General features: G+C 37.9%; 1 long non-coding RNA gene across 1 annotated transcript in view; it reads right to left on the reverse strand.

Annotated features, from left to right (window-relative positions):
- Positions 1 to 16,837, reverse strand: part of LOC119540934 — a 108,237-nt gene extending 91,400 nt beyond the window's left edge. Inside the window, exon 1 of the long non-coding RNA XR_005218126.1 lies at positions 16,772 to 16,837. This is a non-coding gene — a long non-coding RNA (uncharacterized LOC119540934). The remainder of the gene's footprint in view (positions 1 to 16,771) is intronic.
- Positions 16,838 to 17,291: the final 454 nt, after the last annotated feature.

A 17,291-nucleotide genomic window follows, 5' to 3' on the forward strand; every position in this document is an offset into this window, starting at 1 on the left:
TCAAGTTCCCACACTTCCTGGGACCTGATTGTTCAACTTCTTTTTTAGGTCACATAAAATACTCCAGAATATGTCCAGTAAATTCCTTTTTGGGACCTACAGTGGGATGGGTTTTTCTCTTCTTCCTTTTCTTTTTCCCAACCTCCAGAGGAAGTATTTGTTATGATAGAAGACAGGGCTATAAATTTTGTTCACAAAATAACTCAACAGCTGTGTATTAAGGATGAGGTCAATGTTAACAAGAGAGAGTTAACCTTTAACCTGTGTTGCATTTGCTCCTTCCTTGAACGTGGAAAGACCCAGGCACCCCCTTTGAAACAGGGACCAACAGGATCAAGGTTCTGCCAACTGCTTTTCTAGTCTGTGTCCAGAACATGATGAAGACTGTTGGGGAAATAGAATGAAAAACAAAATCTTCTCCCAACCCAGGAAACCTTTCCACAAAGGTAGAATAGAAAGAAAAACAGTTTTATTCTTGAATACACATTAAACCAGAATATGATGCAAAGGCAATCTGCTAAAGAGATTGCAAAGAAATAAAGAAATCTCACCCTTTGATATAGCCAAGTAGATATCATTACATACATGTTCTCAAGATAAGCCATGGCTAGGCTTCAGGTAAGAGGACTTGACAAAACCATTTGTCACACATAATTTTCAAGCCACCTGATAATTGGGGTGGTCTCTATGTTTGTTAATTGTCTCTATCTAAAGGAATAACTCAACTTCTCAAAACCTGTTGACAGGTATATATTTACAGAGCCAGATGCCAAAGTTAAACTCCCATGGAAAGAGGAAATAAGGGTGCTGTTTTCCTTGGTATTTACATTTCATAGAGTCGGCTTCGAGATCATTGAGAAAGACAATCTTGGGTTGTAAAGCTGGCAAAGGCTTACTTAGCTTTTAAAAAGACTGCATACACTGATGTGGTCACAAACATTGAGTACTGGTGGTTTGATGTGCCGAACTCTCTATCATGGGACTTGCCCTTGGGAAGCCTGTTGCCATGAAGGAGAGGCTAAACCTGCTTATAATTATGCCTAAGAGCCTCCCCTTGAATGCCTCTTTGTTGCTCAGATGTGGTTCTCTCTCTCTTGCTAAGCCAACTTAGCAGGTAAAATCACTGCCCTCCCCTCTACATGGGAACTGACACACTGGGGTATAAATCTCCCTGGCAACGTGGACTATGACTCCCACGGAGGAATCTAGACCTGGCATTGTGGGATGGAGAACACCTTCTTAACCAAAAGAGGGACGTGAAATGTAATGAAATAAAGTTTCAGTGGCTGAGACATTCCAAAAGGAGCCGAGAGGTCACTTTGGTGGGCACTCTTAGACAACTCCTTTTAGTTTTTAATGAATTGGAATAGCTAGAAATAAATAACTGAAACTATCAAACTACAAACAAGAACCACTGAATCTTGAATACGACTGTATAATAGTGGAGCTTACAGGGGGTGACAATGTGATTGTGAAAGCCATGTGGATCACACTCCCCTTTATCCAGTGTATGGGTGGATGAGTAGATAAATGGGGGCAAAAAAACTAAAGGAAAAATAGGGCGGGGGGGCAATTTGGGTGTTCTGTTTTACTCTTAACTTTTTATTCTTACTTTCACTTTTTCTGGTACAAAGAAAATGTTAAAAAAAAATTGATCAGGGTGATGAATGAATAACTATATGAAGGTAATGTGATCAATGGATTATATATTTTGGATGATTGTATCATATGTGAATAAATTTTAACAACAACAAAAAAATATTTCATACATCCCAAAGGGGCAGGGAAAGGATATATAAGTTTTCTAAAGAATGCTTTAAGAAGGGGGTGGAGCAGTCTTTCCCTTTTTTGCACCAGGGAAATTTTTTTCTTCAACTTGTATTAGCCCTTACAAGACTCAGTGAATTTCTTTCAGGACTCAGCTAAGTTGTGTAGGTAGAGAGGAGGACAGAGACATAAAAGATCTAAATGAATATGGGATGTGCTGGTTTGAATCTGTTATGTACCTCATAAAAAGCCATGTTCTTTAATGCAATCTTGTAAGGCAGACCTACTGTGAGTGGGACCTTTTGATTAGGTTGTTTCCACTGAGATGTAACCCACCCAATTGTGGTTGGGACCTTTTGATTAGATTATTTCCATGGAGATGTTATCCCTCCATTCAGGGTGAGTCTTGATTATTTTACTGGAGTTCTTAAGAGAGCTAAGAGCTGACATAGACCCAGACACTTGGAGATGCAGACAGAAAGACATTTGGAGAAATTAAGCTAAGAGATGAAGCCCAGAGTTTGCCCTGGAGAAGCTAAGAGGACCCTCAGATGCTTATAGAGAAATGCCCTGGGAGAGACAAGCAAGGATGCACAGGAGCTGAGAGAGATGCTTAGAGAGAAAATGCTCAGAGACATTTTGGAGACAGCCATTGAAACAAGACATTTGGAGTTGCTAAGCTAAGAGATGAAGCTCAGAGTTTGTCCTGGAGAAGCTGAGTGAGAGCCCAAAGATGCTTAAAGAGAAGGCCACTGGAATCAGAAGATGAAAGCAATGCAACCCAGGAGCAAAGAATCAGCAGACGCCAGCCACATACCTTCCCAGCTAACAGAGATATTCTGGATGCCATTGGCCTTTCCTCAGTGAAGGTATCCTCTTGTTGATGCCTTAGCTTGGACACTTTTATGGCCTTAGAACTATAAATTTGTAACCTAATAAATCCCCTTTATAAAAGCCAATCCATTTGTGGTATTTTGTATTATGGCAGTTTTAGCAAACCGGAACAGGGAATAAGAGAAAAATTGAAAGACCAGAGACATAATTATTTGAGGCATGTTCTAGATGAGTGACTGGAAATGTAACAATATAAAAGTTTTGAAACATTTTATGAATTCTAGGGGCTGTCATCTTCATTTAAAAGTGATCCTGCCCACTCTCCTGATGTTGTAGCAAATTGAGGGACTACACATCATCTGATTTGAATTGGACTTTGGTAATAAACAACCAAAGAGTTAACTATGACAGTGTTTTTTTCCAACTGCAATTCTATTGAGATATATTCACACAACATATAATCTATGCAAAGTATACAATCAATGGCCCACAGTATCATTACATAATTTTGCATTCATTACCACAATCAATTTTAGAACATTTTCATTACTCCCAAAAAAATAAAAATATAAAAAGAACAACCAAAACATCTCATACCTCTTATTCCCTCCCACCCCTATTAATTATAAATATATTTTTGTCTTTATTTTATTACTCACCCCTTTTAATTATAAATATATTTTTGTCTTTATTTTATTACTCATTTGCCCATACCTAGATCTAGGGAGTGTCAGTCACAAGATTTTCACAATCACATGGTACAACAGTGTTTTGAGGTGAACTATATAAGACCTAGAGGCGTAATCAAAAGAGGGAAATAGAATATGAATATGGAGACCATAAGCTCCTTATGAGATGCTATAATTGAGTCAGAAATTTGGCTCAATAACATATCTATAAACATGTTATAGATGTCTCTTCTTCCATTAGGAGATATTTCTGCTCCTCAAGAGAAATAAAGGTTACTATATAATTGAACACTGAAAGAAATGTCTTACATGTGTTTTCATAGGGGTCAAGAAAATTTATTGCAAGTCAGTTTGCCAAGCAGTCAATATATTCTTGAACATTGTCTTGAATGTGTTTTTAACCATCAGAAATTCTTATGAGTGAATTAAAATTGTAATTACAAGTGTTATACACATCTAAGGATATATTATTATAAATATATTCTTATGCTCTGCAGTCTTTCCTCTTTGTCCCTCAGTCTTTCACTCTCTGAAACTGAGTATTGACCATGACTGCCTTAACTTCCCTTAAGCTTGACCCCCTGACTGCTGTTCCCTGACCTCACTCTCACCCTCATTCTTACACGATCTGATAAGATCCTAGCTGCATAATTCCTTATCTCCCTTTCCATCCCTCCAGGCCCTTACAGTTTCCAGGAGGCCTAATTACTACAAAGAAAAACATTCCAAACAAAGTGGTCCTAATTACAACCTCAGTAAATCACTCTCGCTCATACCAGTAATCACCCTCCTTACTATCTTCCAGTGTTTCACCTCCAGCCCACTCCCAGCCCTTAAAAATCTTGTTGTATGGTACTAACATAAAGATAGTTATACTGACCAATGGAACTGAATTGAGCGTTCAGAAACAGACCCTCTCATCTATGGGCAACTGATCTTTGATGAGGTGGTCGACTCAACTCAACTGGGACAGAGCAGCCTCTTAAACAGACGGTGCTTGGAGAACTGGATATCCACATCCAGAAGAATGAAAGATGACCCCCTATCTCACACCATATACAAAAATTTACTCAAAATGGATCAGAGACCTAAACATTAGACCTAAGACCATAAAATTTTTAGAAGAAAATGTAGAGAAATATCTTAAAGATCTTGTTTTAGAAGGTGGTTTCCTAGACCTTACACTCAAAGCACGAGCAACAAAAGAAGAGATAGATAAATGGGGTGCCCTCAAAATTGAAAACTTTTCCACATCAAAGGACTCTGTCAGGAAAGTAAAAAGGCAGGCTACACAATGGGAGATAATATTTGGAAACCACATATCAGATAAGGGTTTAATATCCAGAATTTATAAAGAGATCCTACAACACAACAAAAAGTAAACAACCCAATTTAAAAATGGGCAAAACACATGGACAGACAATCTTCCAAAGAAGAAATACAAATGGTTCAAAAACATATAAGAGGGAGAACCTAAGACGGTGGCTAGGTGAGACAGGGCAAAAAAACACCTCCGTGAAAAATACTAGATAAAAACCAGAAAGTGACCCAGAACACCAATTCCAGTGATGCATCAGCTGGACAAGGTCTGCTAAACCATAGGGACCATGCACTTGGTGAAACTGGGAGTCTGCATTCTGAAACGAGTAAACCAGCTGAAAGTCCCGCAGCCATGCTGCGGTGTGGGGAAACTGCAGGTTGGAATTTGGAGATGGACTAGTTCATTTTAAAAACAAAACAAAACAAAACAAAAAAACCTGGGAGTGGCTGCAGATACAGCAGTGAGAACCGCACAGCGAAGCACTGCAGGAATAGGCTGTAGCCAACGCCTTGGTGTCTGGCATGGAGGACAGCCCTCCCCACACCCGCTGCTGATTGTCCCGGGGCCAGAGGGACAAAGGGGAGAGCCAAAAGGAGAAAGAAACCACACCACTTGCAGCCGGCTTCCCGGCGTGCTGGCGACACTCCTGCCCGGGGCCAGACCCACAGCCCAGAGCCATGCCAGGAAACCCAGTCTGTCGGGGAGTGTATCCCACGGCACCACGCATATGCCACAATATCGGCCATGGACAGTGGCCTTGGGTGCATACACAGCTAGTTGTCCTGGAGCTAAGAAGGTGGAGCTGTGTGAAAAGGGGGGGGATTGAGATGCCCCATTCAGCCATTTTTCAGGTTGGGAGCACCCCTGCATGGACCGGCGGCCCGGGGCTTCCCTTGAGGGACAATGCACACTTGTGACATAGCACAGCCTTCCCACAGCAGAGGTCCTGGAAGATCACAGCTATCAAGCAAAGCAAATGCCAAGAGGCCAAAAACAACAGAAAATCTTAAAGCATTTGATAAAACCAGACGATATGGAGAACCCAATTCCAAATACCCAAATCAAACGATCAGAAGAGACACAGTACTTGGCGCAATTAATCAAAGGACTACAGTCAAAGAATGAGAGCATGGCACAGGATATAAAGGACATGAAGAAGAACACAGCATGGGATATAAAGGACATAAAGAAGACCCTAGAAGAGCATAAAGAAGACATTACAAGAGTAAATAAAAAAATAGAAGATATTATGGAAATAAAAGAAACTGTTGACCAAATTAAAAAGACTCTGGATACTCATAATACAAGATTAGAGGAAGCTGAACAAACTCAGCATCCTCAATGACCACAGAACAGAAAACGAAAGAATAAAAGAAAGAATGGGGAAAAAAATTGAAAAAATCAAAATGGATCTCAGGGATATGATAGATAAAATAAAACATCCAAATTTAAGACTCACTGGTGTCCCAGAAGGGGAAGAGAAGGGTAAAGGTCTAGAAAGAGTATTCAAAGAAATTGTTGGGGAAAACTTCCCCAACCTTCTACACAATATAAATACACAAAGCATAAATGCCCAGCGAACTCCAAATAGAATAAATCCAAATAAACCCACTCCAGGACATATTCTGATAAGACTCTCAAATACTGAAGAGAAGGAGCAAGTTCTGAAAGCAGCAAGAGAAAAGCAATTCACCACATACAAAGGAAACAACATAAGACTAAGTAGTGACTACTCAGCGGCCACCATGGAGGTGAGAAGACAGTGGCATGACATAGTTAAAATTCTGAGAGAGAAAAATTTCCAACCAAGAATACTTTATCCAGCAAAACTCTCCTTCAAATTTGAGGGAGAGCTTAAATTTTTCACAAACAAATGCTGAGAGATTTTGCCAGTAAAAGACCTGCCCTACTTCAGATACTAAAGGGAGCCCTACTGACAAAGAAACAAAGAAAGGAGAAAGAGATATAGAGAATTTGAACAGACATATATAGAACCTTACATCCCAAATCACCAGGACACACATTTTTCTCTAGTGATCACGGATCTTTCTCCAGAATAGACCATATGCTGGGACATAAAACAAGCCCCAATAAATTAAAAAAAAAACAAACAATTGAATATATTCAAAGCACATTCTCTGACCACAATGGAATACAAATAGAAGTCAATAATTTTTGATTTGTAACTCCACTATTTACTTCCTACAGGATATAAAATACATAAACTCTAATGACAAATCAGTGGTTTGGGACTCAATGTAAAATATGTAACTTTTGACAAGAACTATATAAAGGTGGGGGAATGGAGGAGTATAGGAACATAGTTTATGGGTCCTATTGAAGTTAAGTTGGTATCAAAGAAAACCAAGATTGTTATGGATTTAAGAGGTTAAATTCAAGCCCCACAGTAAACACAAAGAGATTATCAGAGAATATGACCATGGAGATGAAAAGTAGAGTATGGGTTATGAGAAGTGGGGGAAGGGGCAATGGGGAGTTAAGAATTGAATGTAGGGTTGCTATTTGAGGTGAAGGGAAATTTCTAGTAATGGATGGTAGGAAGGAGATAGCATTACAACATTCTAAATGTGATTAATCCCACTAATGGAATGCTAGGAAGGCGATGGAGTGGGAAGATTTTAGGCTGTATACATGTTTCCACAATTGAAAAAAATAAGACAGTCTAAATAGATGACAGTTGAATGCCAAGGATGACCCTGGATGGGATCTGAGGATGGAGGAGAGGAGGCTCAAAGGGGCACAGTTGGGACATATGAAAAAAAAAAAAGGAAATATAGAATGTAAGCTTTGTATCAATGTTCGATTTCTTGAACTTCTTAGCTGAGCTTAATGGGATTGTATAAAAGAATGTTCTTGTTCATGGGAATTGTATATGTGAATTACAGTGTTCAAAGATGTGTGCAGCTTGCTCTCATATGTTCAGAAGACAGAGCAATAGATGATGGATGATAGGGAGGGAAGGAGGGAAAGAAAGAAATGGCGGTGTGACACCATGTTAAAGTTGATGAATTGGGGTATCAGGGGAGGGGGGTCAGGGTATGCTGTGTATGGGGTTTGTATTGTTTTTGCAACTGTTCCTGTAACTTTGAATTTATTTCAAAATAATTAAAAAAAAAAAACATATAAGATGCTCAACTTTATTAGCTATTGGGAAATGCAAATCAAAACCACAATGAGATATCTCACACCTAATAGAATGGCCATTCATAAAAACAGAAAACCACAAGTGTTGGAGAGGATGTGGAGAAAGAGGTACATTTATTCACTGCTGGTGGGAATGCAGAATGGTGCAATTGCTCTGGAAGGCAGTTTGGCAGTCCCTCAGGAAGCTAAGTATAGAGTTGTTGCATGATCCAGAAATCCCATTACTAGGTATGTACTCGGAGGAACTGAAGGCTAGGATATGAACAGACAATTGTTAACCATGTTTATAGCAGCATTATTCACAATTGCCAAGAGATGGAAAACAGCCCAAGTGTCCATCAACAGATGAGTGGCTAAACAAACTGTGGTATATGCATATGTGTAATATTATTACACAGCTATAAGACAGAAAAAAGTCATGAGGTATAGAACAACATGGATGAACTTTGAGGACAATATGTTGAGTGAAAGAAGCCAGAAACAAAAGGACAAATACTGTATGGTCTTACTAATATGAACTAACTATAATGAGCAAACACTGTAAGTTCAATTTAAGAATACAGATTATCAGGAGGTAGAAAGAGGGTAGAGATTGGGCATTTGATGCTGAAGGAGTACAGAAATGGTCAACAGGATTGATTGTAAAGATCTAGAAATGGTTAGCACAATTCTATTTGATGGTAGCACAATATTGTAAGTATAATAAACAAAGCTGAGTGTGAGCATGGTTGAAAGAGGAAGGCTAGGAGCATGTATGAAACCAGAAGGAAAGATAGAGGATAGAACTGGGACTGTATAACAGCAAAAAGTAGAGTGGACAATGATGGTGATTGAACGCAGAAATATAAGAAAGTTTTTACATGAGGAAGAACAAGTGAATGTCAACATTGCAAGATGTTGAAAATGGGATGGTGTATGGGGAAAATACAATTAATGAAAACTAGGGTCTATAATTAACAATAATATTGTAATATTCTTCCATGATTGCAAAAGCAACACACCAAAGCTAATGTCAACAGAGTGGGATATAAGGGAGATGTATGGGATTTTTGTTGTTGTCATTTCTCCTTTTTAATTTCATTTTTATTCTTTTATTTTTTCTTCCTCCTTTTTTTGTGGAAGAAATAAAAATGTTCTCATATAGATTGTGGTGGTGAAAGCATAATTATGTGATTATACCAGGAGCTATTGATTGTTAACTCGGAAGGGATTGCATGGTGTGCAAATAAAAAATAAACAGAAAGATACAAGTGCTGGAGAAGATGTGGAGAGAGATATACCTATTCACTGTTGGTAGGGAAGTAGAATGGTGCAGCCCCTCTAGGGGACAGTGTGGTGGTTCCACAGGAGGCTAAGTATAGGGTTGCCATATGATCCTGCAACCCCAGTTATTTGGTATGTGCTTGGAAGAACTGAAAGCAGGGGCACAAATAGACATTTACAAACTGGTGCTTATGGCAGCAGTTTTCATAATTTGCAATGAATGGAGGCACCCTAAGGGTACATGGAGGGTGAACAGAAGGGCAAAATGTGGTGTATACATACAAAGGAATATTGAACGGCTGCAAGGAGTGAAGTTGTGAGGCATGAAACTAGGTGAATGAATCTTGAAGACGTTAAGTTGAGTGAAATAAGCCAGAAATGAAAGGACAAATATGGTAAATCCTTGCTAATATAGACTTAGTATAATGAGCAAATGCTGAGAATTGAATTTGAGAGCATAGGTACTGGGGACAGAATGTGGACAGAGATTGGGCAATTGGTGATGCAGGAGTATGGAGTGTTCGAGGAAGCTTGTTGTAAAAGTTCGCAGACCACAAGCCCTTACAGCAGTCACATTTATTCCTGAGTTTTGACTGTTATTTAAGAGATGCAAATTTGGTACAAAATTTATATTCTGTGCAGCACACTTTCTAATATAAACTGTATGTCAGTTTATTTAAACAACATGGATGCATGGAACCTAGTATGGGGAATGAAATTTTGTTTTTCTGTACAAGTTAATATGATACCTTGATGCACCCCAGAGTATTTTGGGCAGAAAATAAAAAAGTATTTGCAAAGTCCCCTTGAGGAACTGGGGGAAAACGTGGAAATATTAAACTTCCCCACTTGGGGAATTCCTGATATTCCCATAAGCATTAGGGAATCCCAATTTAATAAGTCAAGCCCTTGATCTTGGGACTTGCCCTTATGAAACTTATTCTTGCAAAGGAGAAGCTAAGCTGACTTATAATTATGCCTAAGAGTCATCCCCAAGGAACCTCTATTGTTGTTCAGATGTGGCCTCTTTCTCTCAGCCAACTCTACAAATAAGCTCACTACCCTCCCCACTACATGGGACATGACTCCCAGGGGTGTAAACCTCTCTGGCAACGAGGGACATGACTCCCAGGGATGAGCCTGGCCCTGGCATTGTGGGACTGAGAAAGCCTTCTTGACCAAAAGGGGGAAAAGAAATGAAACAGAATCAAGTTTTAGTGGCTGAGAGAATACAAATAGAGTCAAAAGGTCAATTTGGAGGTTATTCTTATGCATTATATAGATATTCCTGTTTAGTTTCTAGCATAATAGAATAGCTAGAAGGAAATACCTGAATATGTTGAACTGTAATCCAGCAGACTTGATTCTGGATGATAATTTTATAACTATATAGCTTTTATTGTGTGACCCTCTGATAGTGAAAACCTGGTGACTGACACTCCCTTTACCAGTGTATGGACAGATGAGTAATAAAATAATTACAAAAAATACATAAATAATAGTGGGGATAATGGGTATGGGATGTTTTAGGTGTTCTTTTTTATTTATTTTTTAATTTTTTAATTTTTTCTTTATTTTGGACTAATGAATTCTCAAAAATTGATTGAAGTGGAGAATGCAAAACTATATGATGATACTGTGTGCCATTGATTGTATACTTTGGATGGATTATATGGTGTGTGAGTATATCTCAGTAAAATTGCTTTTAAATAAAAGCTTGCTGTCCTTTGTTTTGACAGAGTTGAATTCTACTTTTCTCCCCTGCTTTAGCAGCTCCTGAATAAAGGAGCTTACCTGTTTAACACTGTCCAGTGCAGTTTTTCTTTGACAGTTAATGTTGCTGTGACTCGTATAGGGTCAGAACATCCACTGAACCCCAGACTTCTCATCCTGGACTCAGGAAAACCAAGAATCCACTGCCCTCTGTCCACTCAGATGTCTGGGATCTGGTACGTGTCTGACTCCTGATCTGGTGCTCCAGACAGCGTGTCCACTGAAGCATGGTAAAGACTTGGCTTTCATTCTTTGAGTCTACTTTTTTTTTGGATGTTCAGATCTCACTGAGTGGGAATTCACTCCCTGACTCTTGATTTGAGCTAACTCTTTTGGTTTGAGCAACAAACTTCTTGGGCAGAAGTCTTCTTGGCTCTTTTGAGTGGGGGTTTCATGCTTGACTGTATTGAGTGGGACTTTTCCTGGCTCCTTTCTGTCCATTGAGAGAGAAACTTTTTAGTTGGATGTCTTCCTGGCTTCTTTGTTTGGGGATTTAATTCCTGGGTCCTTCCACTGAGTGGGACTTTTCCCAGTTCCTTTCCCTGACTTTTTCTACTGAGTGGGATTCTATTCTTCCTAGCTCCTTTCCGATCCCTTCCACTGACTGGGACTCTTCCTTGCTCTTTTGTAAGATCTCTGTCTTTTCTGGTTGTGTTCTTTGTTGAGATCTTATTCAAATTTTAATATTCATCTTTTGTCAGGATCTCAGGTTTTAGTCATTGTTTGGTGCCCTCCTTCACTATAGGAAATTCCCAATCCTCTGGTACTCAAGCTGTGAAGACTCCTGCTAATTATATACTTTACCACTATGGGGATAACTCTGTTCAATTTGTTTCTCCATGGCATAACTTCACTAAAGACTCACCAGAACTTCAATGGCCTCTTTGAGAAATTTGTAATCTTCCCAAACTGGCTCATCTAAGAACTCTTCCTTTTCTCACCCTCCTCCTCCTCCTTTTTACCACCTCCAACCTTCCCTTTAGCTCTTTTGAATACTTTCCCTTCCCCTCAATTCTTTTTAGTCACGGAATTTCAGCCCCCTCCTCCCTGCTGGGGGCTCTCCAGGGGCTCAGGGTCCCCAAAAACAAACACCTGAAGCTGAAAAAGTTTATTGGAAACAGACTGAACTTTTTCCACTCAGACAGACATCGGAGACAATGGCTGCTTGGTTTCTCCTCAGGCCCTCACCCAAAATTTAGTCCATAGATTCCACAAAATTACGCATCACGACAAAGAAAATCTTAAAAGTCTACTCCACAAATATGGTAGGGAAGCTTTAGCCCTTGCATTAAGGTTAGAAGCAGAACCTTAAGCTAGGAGCAGCACCTTGATGAAAATATATAAAATGGGGCAAAAATAAAACCAGTTGTTTTATAGAAACTACTGAGTTTTAGATTTCTGACTATGGCTGAAATTTTTAGACTTGAAGCTATAAGCTCTCCCTTTGTGTCTCTATATGTCATATATGTATAATATTTTCCTACCCTTGGATGGTATTACCAAACTAACTTATAAAAATCTCTTAAATGAGCTGTATTAATTGGCTTAAAGATAAATAAGCACTTATATAAGTTAAATACCCCTAAAATTGCAGGAATTAAAGAAACGACTTTTAATCTTGCAATGTTAAAAAAAAGTACTTATGAAACTAATCACAGATTTTTTAAAATTTTGGAAAATGCGACTATATTGTTGGTTTGATAAAAACAGCTATGTCTTCTGAGTTATCAGTGTTAGGTACAGTACAAGCATAATTTTTTTCTACTTTGCATGTTCTTTCTAAATTTATACAGGTTTACCGATCAAATAAACCACCATTACATCTACTACATGTTTAAGATGATAAAAAAACTAATTTTGTATTTAATTAAATTGATTCATTATTCAGTCAAACTTTATTTCAATAGTACTTGTATTTTGTAGGATGTCAGCTTGAAGGTAGACTCCAAGATCTACTGATAATTTACAATCTTAGGCTTATGCTAAGCTAGGTATTCAAGGCATACAGGTGGTTTTTGTTAAGAAACAAGAGAGTAGTTCTGTCCTAAAATAAAATGTTGCAAAATAAGAAAGAGAAAAGTGTAGGACAAAATTTAAATGGGTATGAAAATTTAAAGAGGATTTATGAAAAGGAATTTTATTGCTTGTGGTCAAAGCTGGGTAAACTTTAATGGATTTATTTATAAGATTTTAAAAGAGATTTAGTATCAAATAACATACTGGTGCAAATCTAAATTTTTTTTCATTAAAATGACAAAATTTTCTTGGGTTATTGGTCTGTTCTTAATAAGGGATTGTAAAATGTTTTCTTTACCTTCTGAGTAATTGGCCTAGAAGGCAGAGATTCTGTGCCTTATCAAATAAATTCCTATAGTGTATATTGACTTTATCCTTTTCTTGATTAAAAGAACCAACTTTTCTCACTTTTAAAAGAACTAGGGTTTTACAAACATACCTCCTTTAATTACTTTTAAATCTTTTTTTGTCATTTTGGTTAGAGAACCAAGTATTGTTTAACAGTAATCCATGATTGTATGTAATGATCCTATTTAACCAAGTGTTCAAACTTCCTGACAACTTTTGATATTTTGATCTGGTATCAAAATATTTTGATATTTTACCTTCCCCAAATCAAATTCAAAATGATGTCTTCTTGTTCAAACTGTCTTTGAGATTTTCCAGATGGCTCTTGGGAAACCACAAAAGATTTGTGGTTTCACCTTGTGAAAAAGAGAAGTGCTAGCAAATTAAGTTTATTTGAAATAAGTTTCATTGGAAGTGTTTTCAAATTAAAAGAGATGCTTAACTCTCCATTGGTTAAATTTGTATGGATAAAATGTTAGTTTAAATATTTCAGAAATTGTGTAAATTTCCTCAAGATTTCTCAAATGTTCTCACTGTATGTGGTATGTCCTGGTATAGCTTGGCTTGATTTTAGGCAACTTTATAATGTTGCCAACCATTATGTCAGTTATTCTTAAAAACGATGTTATGCTATAGAAACAACCAAATTTCCTCATCAGTTGCATTGTTTTATAATGAAATCTCATCAGATTTTTCACTTTTATAAAACAGTAATAAGTTAACTATGGCCACGTTAATCTATTGTTATCCATAAATAGTTTTTGTATGATTGTTTTGCTCTGATTCTTCCCTAGAAGTGTTTGCATTGTTACAGGTCAGAGTGCTTATCTTTAACATAAAAGGAACTGTCTCTAAAACAAATAGAAAAGACAATGCCAGCTACTGAGGTACAGGTTTCTAATGGCATTGCTTAAATAATTTTGAGACCACTGGACTGCATCAAAATTTCCAGAAATCTAGTGGAAAAGCTGACAGTTTCACGAGATCACAACACAAGATACAGTGGAACAAGAATCAATTACATAGGACTCAATGACCTAATAAAAGATGACTGTGGGTTTGCTTGAAATATTGCTGATACTCTAATGTTCTATTTCTGGATATAGGGAACCCCTTTCTGTTTTAACTTCCACTATATACAGCTCATAACAATTTAATAGAACTATACTTTTGTTAGCAAGAACAAAACATTCATCTTTTTCTCCATGCCTGATCCCTCCAAAATTCAGAATCTCTTGAATATTCTTATTTTCATAGCTATATTGCTATGAAATAATTATATTATTATTTGCATAGTTTCAAGAAGAACCCATCCTCCTTGTTAACATGACATATTGGAAACATAGACCATATAACCAAGGCTTTTAAGGAACTAAGGTTGCTTTTTTAGAGCCAAAGCTTACAGAGCCCTCTTGGAAAAACCAGCCTGGTATCTGGCTTATAGGGTTCCTAGAGTAACAAGTGAGAAAAGAAAGTCACTTCCTGGCAGGCACAGGAAACATGCAATATGGGAGAACCAGGAAGAGAAAAGAATTCACCCAAATCTATAGGTACTGCAGATGAAATCTGGTGTCAAGTTCCTGGCTTGGTTTCCTAGCCTGCAGAGGCTTTTAAAAGTCCAATATGAGATTCCTTATAAAAACTTCCAATGAAGCAAACTTTTAAAGGCCTATAAAGTAAATTAGCATTCTTGCTGCAGCTATGTAAATAATCAGGCTAAATCTAATAAAACCAGCCTTAGTTTAAAATTAAGAATAATCTTTCATAGGTGTTATGTTTGATCACAAGAAGGGTGACTGTAGAGAGAAATTTGATTCAATAGGAAACTATTGCACACTTCTTTGGGTTACCACATTCTGCTCCTGCTCATTGTCTTTAAGCTCTTTTGCACCCCTTTTGTAAACTGCAGGTAACTGCATGGTTTGTTTCCTACCTGTAAATTGCACTGGATCCTGTCATCTTGCACAAACTGTCAAATTTTCCAAATTTTTTTTTTCTTACAGGTTCTTTCAATATCTGATTACAACTTTCCAAAGAAATGTATTTAATTTTCCTCCCATCCTCTTGATCTGATGTCACTGAAAACTAAAACCTGACTGTCCAAATCCTTGCTGAGACTCTGGGTTCTCTTGTAGCTGGCCTTTTCCCCCAGTATCTAATGGAGTACTGTGAGCAAAAGCCTGATGACTTGATATACACATCAAACAACTTATCACTGCAGACCTTGCATAGGCTGGATTTCTCCCTGGACAAGCCACTTCTGGATCTCTAAAGAGCTCTGGTAAAATGCTCAAGTCATACATAACCTTATATGAGAAACAAACACTGTGAACATCTTGAAGAGCATCTTCATCTTAGCTTCCAAAAACTTCAGGAGCAGTGTACATAATAGAAAGATTTTCATCCACCAACCTATTAGTAATTTTTGTTAATGTTTCTTTTTCCTTTTATATAATCCTCTTTTAAGACGCCTGACCCTAAAACAACTGACCTTTACCATCACCTCTCAACTGATTTTACAGAAGCAACACCAAGAGCCTTCAAATGACTATTTCTTATATCCTACTTCACTCTGAGTCCTTTGAATTGTTCAGCAATGAATGACTGTCATTCATCTTGAACAGAAGGAGGGACTGACCAAGATGGCCTTAACTTCCCTTTAGCCTGATTAAACTTTAGACAGACTCATATTGACCCCAGGCTCCTGACCTCCCTCTCACCTGAGCTCTTACTGTACCCAGCTGCCTGAGAAGTTCCTCACTAGGTAGTTGCTTATCTCCTCATCCTTCCCCCCAGGGTCTTACAGATTCCAGGTGGCCTAATTACCTCAAAGAAAAATATTCAGAGCCATGTGGTCCTAATTGCAAACTCCACAAACCACTCACCCACCTTAGTGGTCAACCCCTTTTACCATCTGCCAGTGTTTTACTTCCAACCCACTCCCAGCCTTTAAAAAGCTTGCTGTCCCTTGTTTCAAGGGACTTGAGTTCTATTTTCTACCGCCTGCCATAGTATCCCTTGAATAAAGTCATCCTTGCCTGTTTAACATTGTCTAGTGCTGTTTTTCCTTTGATAGTTATCTTCCCTGTCTCTGATATTCAAACCCACTACAGCAGTGAGAAGTTAAGGCAGAGACAACCAGAGAATTCCTTATGATGATGTGGCAACAACTAACACAAAAACTGGCCAACAGAAACGTAATAGTTAAAACAACAACCAAGTAAACTCAAAAATTTGACATTCCCCAAATTGACTTGTAACTTGGTCCACAATTGTTACATGGAGACCAACCCAGGAGATATACTGGGCATGGTTTTCAACAAAAATACATAACTGATTTCATGAGACTCTCTTATGTCAATCCTCAGTAAAAGCCGAGACTTTAACTTGAAAATTTAACAAAGCCAGAGCAATTCTGAAGAAATAATACTAGTGACCACACAATAACATTTATCAGTCATTTTAGTATTTCTGTTATTTCTATTACTCATCTCAGGCAATGGTCATATACAATTAAAAGTGGTTTCAGTACATACTTAATCACTACTTAATCAAATTTTAGCTTTATTTCCACTTTTAAGCATATTTCACTTACCCTGATTCTTAAGGCCTTTCTGAGAGTTAGTCGACATTCAGCAGCTTCTCTTAGTATCAGACCTCGCACTGCATCTCTTACGTAGATTACTTTAGCACTTTGCTTCTGGAAGTGTGGTATATGGGCCACAGCATTGCAATCACCTGGGAGCTTGTTAGGAATGCAGCCTTCAATCCTATTCAACCAAAATCTGCATTTCAACAAGATCCATGGGTGATTTGCATGCTCTTAAAATTTGAGAAGCAATTTTCAAGAAAGATTGCTTTGATTTCTTCAGCAAGATTGTGGTTGCCCCAAGCCACAAAGGAAAGTTAGTGACATAATTTGCGCACACTGCTAAGTTTCCCAACAATGAATTTAACTCTCTTTCCAAGTGATCCACCTGTAAAACCAACTAAGCTGCTCTGTTGATTTTGCTCTGTAGGTGAAAATTTTTTCTTCCAATTGATTTTTAAAGAATATATGTAGTCAGCTATCTTTTAACAAAGATTGTCTTGAAATGTCATGTCAGAATGTTGCA

This window comes from Choloepus didactylus, chromosome 7 (assembly GCF_015220235.1).
Source record: "Choloepus didactylus isolate mChoDid1 chromosome 7, mChoDid1.pri, whole genome shotgun sequence".
In the NCBI taxonomy this organism is placed as follows: Eukaryota; Metazoa; Chordata; class Mammalia; order Pilosa; family Megalonychidae; genus Choloepus; species Choloepus didactylus.